This window comes from Coregonus lavaretus (assembly GCF_964263955.1).
Source record: "Coregonus lavaretus genome assembly, contig: HAP1_SCAFFOLD_714, whole genome shotgun sequence".
Lineage (NCBI taxonomy): Eukaryota > Metazoa > Chordata > Actinopteri > Salmoniformes > Salmonidae > Coregonus > Coregonus lavaretus.
Window position 1 is genome coordinate 134,933 of NW_028159829.1, and position 9,223 is coordinate 144,155.

General features: G+C 44.7%; 1 pseudogene across 1 annotated transcript in view; it reads left to right on the forward strand.

Annotated features, from left to right (window-relative positions):
- LOC311122404 (stromal interaction molecule 2-like) overlaps nt 1-6,876 on the forward strand; it is a 16,125-nt pseudogene extending 9,249 nt beyond the window's left edge. Inside the window, exons 9-10 of the transcript in view lie at nt 4,676-4,868; nt 5,628-6,876. The product of the transcript in view is annotated as a stromal interaction molecule 2-like (transcript). The remainder of the gene's footprint in view (nt 1-4,675; nt 4,869-5,627) is intronic.
- Nucleotides 6,877-9,223: the final 2,347 nt, after the last annotated feature.

Genomic DNA, 9,223 nt, shown 5'->3' on the forward strand with positions numbered 1-9,223 from the left:
TATTACAACTTTCATGAATATGTACAGTATTAATTAGTACTCATTTATTAATAGTCTACGTTCTATTAATAAATGATTATTTCATTTTTAGTGGATTATACATGACAGTTCATATAAAGTGTAACCGTTTGGAAACTTTGGGAATTTTTACTTTTATCATATTTCTTTAGAAAATTAGAAAATGATCTGTGCGCCCTTAATAATAATAATAATAATACAACATTTTATTTTGCGCTTTCAAGATACCCAAGGACATTTACAGAGTAACACATACAATGGCAAATATAACTATTCTAAAATACTCAAAGCAAAATACATTTACATTTACATTTACATTTTAGTCATTTAGCAGATGCTCTTATCCAGAGCGACTTACAGTTAGTGAGTGCATATATTATTTATTGAAGGCGCATAAAATAGCTAATATATCATGACAATACTAAAATACTACAAGCAAAATGCATTACAACAAAGGAGCATGGCACCCAAATAATAGTAAGATCAATAATACAAGGGGAAACGACAAGGAAAAGGTCCTCAAGACAGTTCAAATGAGAGCATACTTCAACAATCTCTGCAGCAACAAGGACAAGGCCCTCAAGACTGTTAAAATGAGAGCATACTTCAACAATCTCTGCAACAACAAGGACAAGGTCCTCAAGGCAGTTCAAATGAGAGTCTACTTCAACAATCTCTGCAGCAACAAGGACAAGGTCCTCAAGACAGTTCAAATGAGAGTCTACTTCAACAATCTCTGCAGCAACAAGGACAAGGTCCTCAAGACAGTTCAAATGAGAGGCTACTTCAACAATCTCTGCAACAACAAGGACAAGGTCCTCAAGACAGTTCAAATGAGAGTCTACTTCAACAACCTCTGCAACAACAAGGACAAGGTCCTCAAGGCAGTTCAAATGAGAGTCTACTTCAACAACCTCTGCAACAACAAGGACAAGGTACTCAAGGCAGTTCAAATGAGAGTCTACTCCAACAATCTCTGCAACAACAAGGACACGGCCCTCAAGACTGTTAAAATGAGAGCATACTTCAACAATCTCTGCAACAACAAGGACAAGGCCCTCAAGACTGTTAAAATGAGAGCATACTTCAACAATCTCTGCAACAACAAGGACAAGGTCCTCAAGGCAGTTCAAATGAGAGGCTACTTCAACAATCTCTGCAACAACAAGGACAAGGTCCTCAAGACAGTTCAAATGAGAGGCTACTTCAACAACCTCTGCAACAACAAGGACAAGGAACTCAAGGCAGTTCAAATGAGAGTCTACTCCAACAATCTCTGCAACAACAAGGACACGGCCCTCAAGACTGTTAAAATGAGAGCATACTTCAACAATCTCTGCAACAACAAGGACAAGGCCCTCAAGACTGTTAAAATGAGAGCATACTTCAACAATCTCTGCAACAACAAGGACAAGGTCCTCAAGGCAGTTCAAATGAGAGTCTACTTCAACAATCTCTGCAACAACAAGGACAAGGTCCTAAAGGCAGTTCAAATTAGAGTCTACTTCAACAACCTCTGCAACAACAAGGACAAGGTCCTCAAGGCAGTTAAAATGAGAGTCTACTTCAACAACCTCTGCAACTCTACACAAGTCCTTAGATAAGTTGTTATGCATGCGTTATTAGTAGACTAAACATATTGTTAAGTAGAAACAAATACATCTAAATTAGAGTTTTAGCAATTGATTTGAGATCATTTAGTCATGTTTGGAATGTTGCACATTAAGCCTTTAAGATTTAATTGAGAAATAACCCTTCGTCAAAGAATATGTCGTTCTTACTAACAGTCATCATTACTGCATTTAACATACCTAAGTGGTTCTCAAACCTGTCCTTGGGGACCCCCCCCAGACGTTTCACCATTTTGTTGTAGCCCTGAATTAGGGCTTGATGATTAGTCGACCAGTTGAATCAGGTGTGCTAGCTTTGGAATAGATCAAATATCTGGAATGGCTGGGGGTCCTGAGGAGAGGTTGGAGAACCGCTGCCATACCTGATTCAAGGTTAGCTGCTTTAGTTGAATCAGGTTTAGTTTGATCTTTGTGAGCTTTTCCATAAATAGGTTTTGTCACGCCTGCTCCCGCTCCCCCTCCCTGCTGCCCATCATTACACCTGTCACCATGGTTACACACATCAGCGCTTCATTGGACTCACCAGGACTTCATCACTGCTTTATTACCTCCCCTATATCTGTATGTTCCTCAGTCTGATCCCTGTGTTGCCTCCCCTATATCTGACTGTTCCTCAGTTGTGATCCCCGTGTCAGCAGTAATGTCGTTATGTTTCCCATGTCCAGACGCTGTCCGTGTTTTGTTTCATGTCTGTTTATATTAAATATTCACTCCCTGCTTCTCCTCTCTCAGCGTCTGTCCTTACAGAATGCTGACACCACAATTGGAAGCGTCAGGGAGTTTTTTGTTGTTATTGTTGTTGTTGGGGACGTCGGGTCCGGGTGCCGCTGCCGAAGCAACCGGGGATGCCTCAGCTGGTTCAAGAGGCTCACAAGCCTTGGTTGACTCGGCAGGCTCTCACCCCACGCCTCATCCGGCTCGTCAGGCTCCCACGCCTCAGCTGGCACGTCAAGCTCCCATGCCTCAGCCGGCTCGTCAGGCTTCCACGCCTCAGCCGGCTCGTCAGGTTTCCACGCCTCAGCTGGCACGTCAAGCTCCCATGCCTCAGCCGGCTCGTCAGGCTCCCACGCCTCAGCTGGCACGTCAGGCTCCCATGCCTCAGCTGGCACGTCAGGCTCCCATGCCTCAGCTGGTTCGAGAGGCTCACAAGCCTTGGTTGACTCGGCAGGCTCTCACCCCACGCCTCAGCCGGCTCGTCAGGCTTCCACGCCTCAGCCGGCTCGTCAGGTTTCCACGTCTCAGCCGGCTTGTCAGGCTCGCTCAGGTGACACCGGGTGGCGTCCCTAGAGGGTGGGGTGGGGGGGGGGGGGTACTGTCACACCTGCTCCCGCTCACCCTCCCTGCTGCCCATCATTACACCTGTCACCATCGTTACACACATCAGCGCTTCATTGGACTCACCAGGACTTCATCACTGTTTTATTACCTCCCCTATATCTGACTCTTCCTCAGTTTGATCCCTGTGTTGCCTCCCCTATATCTGTCTGTTCCTCAGTCTGATCCCTGTGTTGCCTCCCCTATATCTGACTGTTCCTCAGTTTGATCCCTTTGTTGCCTCCCCTATATCTGTCTGTTCCTCAGTCTGATCCCTGTGTTGCCTCCCCTATATCTGACTGTTCCTCAGTCTGATCCCAGTGTTGCCTCCCCTATATCTGACTGTTCCTCAGTTTGATCCCTGTGTTGCCTCCCCTATATCTGACTGTTCCTCATTTTGATCCCTGTGTTGCCTCCCCTATATCTGTCTGTTCCTCAGTTTGATCCCTGTGTTGCCTCCCCTATATCTGACTGTTCCTCAGTCTGATCCCAGTGTTGCCTCCCCTATATCTGACTGTTCCTCAGTCTGATCCCAGTGTTGCCTCCCCTATATCTGACTGTTCCTCAGTTTGATCCCTGTGTTGCCTCCCCTATATCTGACTGTTCCTCAGTTTGATCCCTGTGTTGCCTCCCCTATATCTGACTGTTCCTCAGTCTGATCCCAGTGTTGCCTCCCCTATATCTGACTGTTCCTCAGTTTGATCCCTGTGTTGCCTCCCCTATATCTGACTGTTCCTCAGTTTGATCCCTGTGTTACCTCCCCTATATCTGACTGTTCCTCAGTCTGATCCCTGTGTTGCCTCCCCTATATCTGTCTGTTCCTCAGTCTGATCCCTGTGTTGCCTCCCCTATATCTGACTGTTCCTCAGTCTGATCCCTGTGTTGCCTCCCCTATATCTGTATGTTCCTCAGTCTGATCCCTGTGTTGCCTCCCCTATATCTGTATGTTCCTCAGTCTGATCCCTGTGTTGCCTCCCCTATATCTGACTGTTCCTCAGTCTGATCCCTGTGTTGCCTCCCCTATATCTGACTGTTCCTCAGTCTGATCCCTGTGTTACCTCCCCTATATCTGACTGTTCCTCAGTCTGATCCCAGTGTTGCCTCCCCTATATCTGACTGTTCCTCAGTCTGATCCCTGTGTTGCCTCCCCTATATCTGACTGTTCCTCAGTCTGATCCCTGTGTTACCTCCCCTATATCTGACTGTTCCTCAGTCTGATCCCAGTGTTGCCTCCCCTATATCTGACTGTTCCTCAGTCTGATCCCAGTGTTACCTCCCCTATATCTGACTGTTCCTCAGTCTGATCCCAGTGTTGCCTCCCCTATATCTGACTGTTCCTCAGTCTGATCCCTGTGTTGCCTCCCCTATATCTGACTGTTCCTCAGTCTGATCCCTGTGTTGCCTCCCCTATACCTGTCTGTTCCTCAGTTTGATCCCCGTGTTGCCTCCCCTATATCTGTCTGTTCCTCAGTTTGTTGCATTGATATTGTTTTGTTTCTCTCGTCCAGATGCTGTTCTTGTTTTGTTTCATGTCTATTTATTATTAAATACTCACCTTGTACTTGCTTCCTGTCTCAGGTTTTCCATAAAATTAACTAAATTAAAACAATTCCCAAACATTTCCCAAAAAGTGTCCGCAAAACTCCAGAATACATATTTCTGGGAAATTTTTTAAAGTTACCGGGAAAATTCCCTTCCCTTTGCAACCCTAGTTCCACCAATGAAGCGCTCCCCTCGCTCTCGTGGCTCTACCTCCACCGTGTGTCGTCAACGGCGTTCCGGACACGCCTCCTCCTCCTCTTCCTCCTCCTTCTCCTCCGAACCTGATATCCTGATCCCTATCCACACCCCGCTCCCCTGCTTCGAGGAAGAGGAGCAGATCTTCATCAACGCCCAGCGGAGAGGGTGAGTGACTTATCGGATAGTGGAGTCGCACAATTTAAATTCAGTCAATTTAGGAAGTAAACTGACATTCCAATTCTGATTGCAATTTTCTTCAACGCTTCTCTGTGCCCACTGATTACAAGGTGACTCACGGGAACACTCACAGTATTTTCAATGTATGATTGAAACTACATGAATCTTGACAGAATCTTTCTTTATCTTTTCCTTTCTCTCCCTCTCTCTCTTTCTCTCTTTCTTTCTCACCTTCTCTCTCTCTCTTTCTCTCTCTCTCTCTTTCTCACCTTCTCTCTCTCTCTCTCTCTCTCTCTCTCTCTCTCTCTCTCTCTCTCTCTCTCTCTCTCTCTCTCTCTCTCTCTTTCTCCCTCACTATCTCTCTCTCTTTCTCCCTCACTATCTTTCTCTCTCTCATTCTCACCTTCTCTCTCTTTCTTTCTTTCTTTCTTTCTCTCTCTCTCTCTCTCTCTCTCTTTCTCTCTCTCTTTCTCTCCCTCACTCTCTTTCTCTCTTTCTCTCTCTCTTTCTCTCCCTCACTCTCTTTCTCTCTCTATCTCTCTCTTTCTCTTTCTCTCTCTTTCTCTCCTCTCTCTCTCTCTCTCTCTCTCTCTCTCTCTCTCTCTCTCTCTCTCTCTCTCTCTGTCTCTGTCTCTGTCTCTCTCTCTCTCTCTCTCCTTCTCTCTCTCTCTCTCTCTCTCTCTCTCCTTCTCTCTCTCTCTCTCTCTCTCTCTCTCTCTCTCTCTCTCTCTCTCTCTCTCTCTACAGAAATTCTCGGGAGATGTATTCAGACACCGATTACAGGACCCCTCCTGTCAGCAGAAGGTCAGCAGAACCTTCCGGAACGGAATCCCCCATTCGGAAGATATCTAGAGAAGAACTGGAAGCTTCCTCGGATGCAGCCACATCGAAGACATCATCTAAAGACGAGCCGGACTCTTCTTCTGCGGACAACACTGACCCAAGAAAAATACAAAGAGTCAAAAGTGAGACTTCCATGGACACCTCTGCCGACACAGCAGCCAAAAAGATCTTGGGTCATTCGATGGACAATGTCTCGAGGAAGTCATCCAGAGATGAGTATCACGAGGTTCCGTTGGAGATTCATGTCTCAAAGAAGAGGTCTCTGCTATCTACAGCCATGATGGGTGTGTCTCTGGACACCGGCTCCAGACAGATGATGAGAGAGAGCAGGGGGGAAGTCTCATTCGACAACACCATGAGAGCAAGGCCCAGAGAAGAAATGGTGGAGGCCATTGGAACTCCAACGAGAAGGATATCCCGAGACGAGGAGGAGGACTTCTTAGCCGACAGCACTCAAAGGAGGATGGCGATGGCCAGAGACAAACTGACGCTTCATCTGGACAGCAGCTCTTCTCACAAGATGCTCAGGAAGAAGATCGAGTTCCCAGTGGAACCGTCTTCCACCGCCACGAGGAAGATATCGAGAGACGAACACCGCGAGATGTGCTCTCACACTCGCAGACGAACAAACAGCGATAAGATTGACAGATCCATAGACACTCCCACTGGGAAGATCTCCCCGGACAGGGTCGATGGTGCCCCGGAAATCCCCAAACGGAGGATATCCAGGGAGGCGTACGCGGGGTCGTCCCAGTTGGGTCAGTGTCCCCAGGTTTTGGATCAGGGTCAGTTCGGACAACCTGACCTCACCTTGTCCACGCCATGGAAACAAACCCAGACCTCTGACCCTTACACCTCCGAGCACCTGACTGAACTGGTGTATGACGGAATCCTGGAGAAGTCCTGCATCACCCCAGCAACGACCCCTGACCTGCCCCAGAGGATCACGGAAGGAGGAGACGGAGAAGGGAATCCTCCTGTTCCGCCCCCGAGGAGCGCCCGGTCCCTGAACACGTTGCCCCCGGAGATGAGAGGCGAGAGACACCACAAGGACAAAGACAAAAGCACCAAGTCGTCCAAACTCAAGAACCTTTTTAAGAAGAGGAAAGATCGTTCCCCAGAACGGCCACAAGGGGGCCTGAACAAACTTTGACCATTAACTGGAATTAAAAAACGTTTTTATGTAAATTTTTAAATCAGGAAGTCTCTTGAGGTTATGAAACTCTATTTTTTTTTAAGAGAGAGAGACCTGGAAATACCTCAGCCATGAAAAGCTGAGAGGAAACATGAACATTAGTCTTATAGATTTGATTTTCTAAAAACCGATACGGACTGTTGGCTGGGATTACATGTTTGAAAGAAAAAACATGAGCAATAGGATTGATAATTTTTTCAAAGCCAACAAAGACTGATTGGAAACCCAGAAAAATAGTGTCCTGGCCGAATGCGCAGATTGCCGGACCACATGTTCTTTTGGCAATGGCTAGTCAATGGCAGGTACCAAACTCTTAAGTTGACATAGCAGTCTCTTAGACTGATCCAAGTCATACTGGACTGTATAGTCTGAAAACAGGAAGACAACAGGAAACAGGAAGTTTGGTATAACTTTATTGTAGTTTCCTGTGGTCTGATGTTCCCAAATGAACAAAAAACACACAAAAAAACCGATGTAAGACTGAGGGGTATCCTACAAAGTGGAATCAATTAACCAGCTAACTTTGATAAACAACCAGAAGTAACTATTTATTTCCTGGTTCATTAAGAAAGCTAAACTTAGATATGTGTTTTTGGTTGTTTAGTTAATTAGACAATGCCCATTTCAAGCTTAATTAAAAAAAATAACTATTTCATAACGTTTAGGCAAGTCAGCTGGCTAACTCATTGATGCTGCTTTGTAGTGTACCCTTCTGGCCGGATGTCCTCAGAGGAACAAAGAGGATGAAGGGTGTAAGATAAGCTATGGTGCCTTATGTCGTCTCTGCAAGGAAGTCTTAATAAGTAGACCAATGATGGTGTCCCGTTTTCAGCTTCCTTTTCGAAGCAGTGTGATCCCATACTATGTTTGATCCCCTCCTATGTTCAGCGTTGGGTGTTTAGCACTGAGATATTTATTTCTTGACTAGGAGCATTTCTTAGGAGCTCTTCTCCTGTATGATAGAAGCAACTGGTAGTTTATTTGGATTGGGAGTGCTGTTCAATGGTCCCTAGACCCTTTTGTCAGTGCAGTCACAGTGCTTCTCAATGGTCCCTATACCTTTTTTGTCAGTGCAGTCACAGTGCTTCTCAATGGTCCCTAGACCTTTTTTGTCAGTGCAGTCACAGTGCTTCTCAATGGTTCCTATATTTTTTTCTCAGTGCAGTCACAGAGCTTTGCTTGGGGGAGATTTCTAGTATGTGTACGGTTGCAACATGTTGGTAACTTTCCCAAAAATTCCCAGGTTTTCCTGGAATCCTGGTAAGAAGATTCCCAGAATCAAGAGGGAAAATCTGGACATTTGGGGACAATTACCAGCATTTTGTAACCCTGAACATGGTTGAAAGCATGTTGCTCTTTGTTTCTTTGAAACTGAGCTGATTTTTTAACAATTAATTAATTTAATGAAATGAACTTGTTTTTGAGAATTGTTCTGATCTTTTACTTCCTTTAGGGATGGAAGTTCAGTTTTTCTATTCAAGGTTATTTGTTTACAGCTTTTATTTGAAGGTGCCTTGGGGTTAGTTTCTCTAAACTTTTATGTTGAAAATGTTCATGACATCTTTTACTTGTTTGTTAATTAAATATAATTTATTTTATTGACCGTTTCATAGTCTTGCGTGTCTAGGATAGGGTCAAAGATATCTAAAGAAAAGTATTGACAAAGTCAAGGTCCTAGGAAAAGGACCTGCACTAAATACTTTATTCAAAGGAAACTGCGTGAATTGATAATGATGAATTTTTTAAAATAAATGTTGACAAACTTTCCAATTGATCATTGTTTTGTAAGTATTTATTGTTTGGTGACATAGTATCAAATAAAATGCTAAAAAAAACAGTCACATAGCTACAGAAAAAATAAGGAGAGCCTTTTTACATCATTGAGAATTCTAATCTGTAAGAAGGGAATCAATTCATTGGTCTGTTCACCTCAAGCAGTGAGTGACACACACAACTTTAACCAAAAAGACAAGCATAAAGGCTGAATTGACAAAACGTGTTGTAAGAGTTTCTAGGAAAAACAACAACACTGATTTGATCGTAGAAAAACTCATTACCCACAATACATCTCTAAGGGGACGTAGCAGCTACAGTCTCCGCTTATTTTCTGCCGCTCCTCCTTGCTCCTAATATTTAAAAAAACAACAACAGAAAAAACGGTCAACACGGTCATCATAACCAGTGGTGAGGAACAGACATTCAGTTAAGTGACTGACACCTTGATACGTAACAAAAACTAACTGATATCAGTAGCCGTGTATCCCAATGTCCTCACTCACTCACCGTGTGTTTCGACGACCCAGAA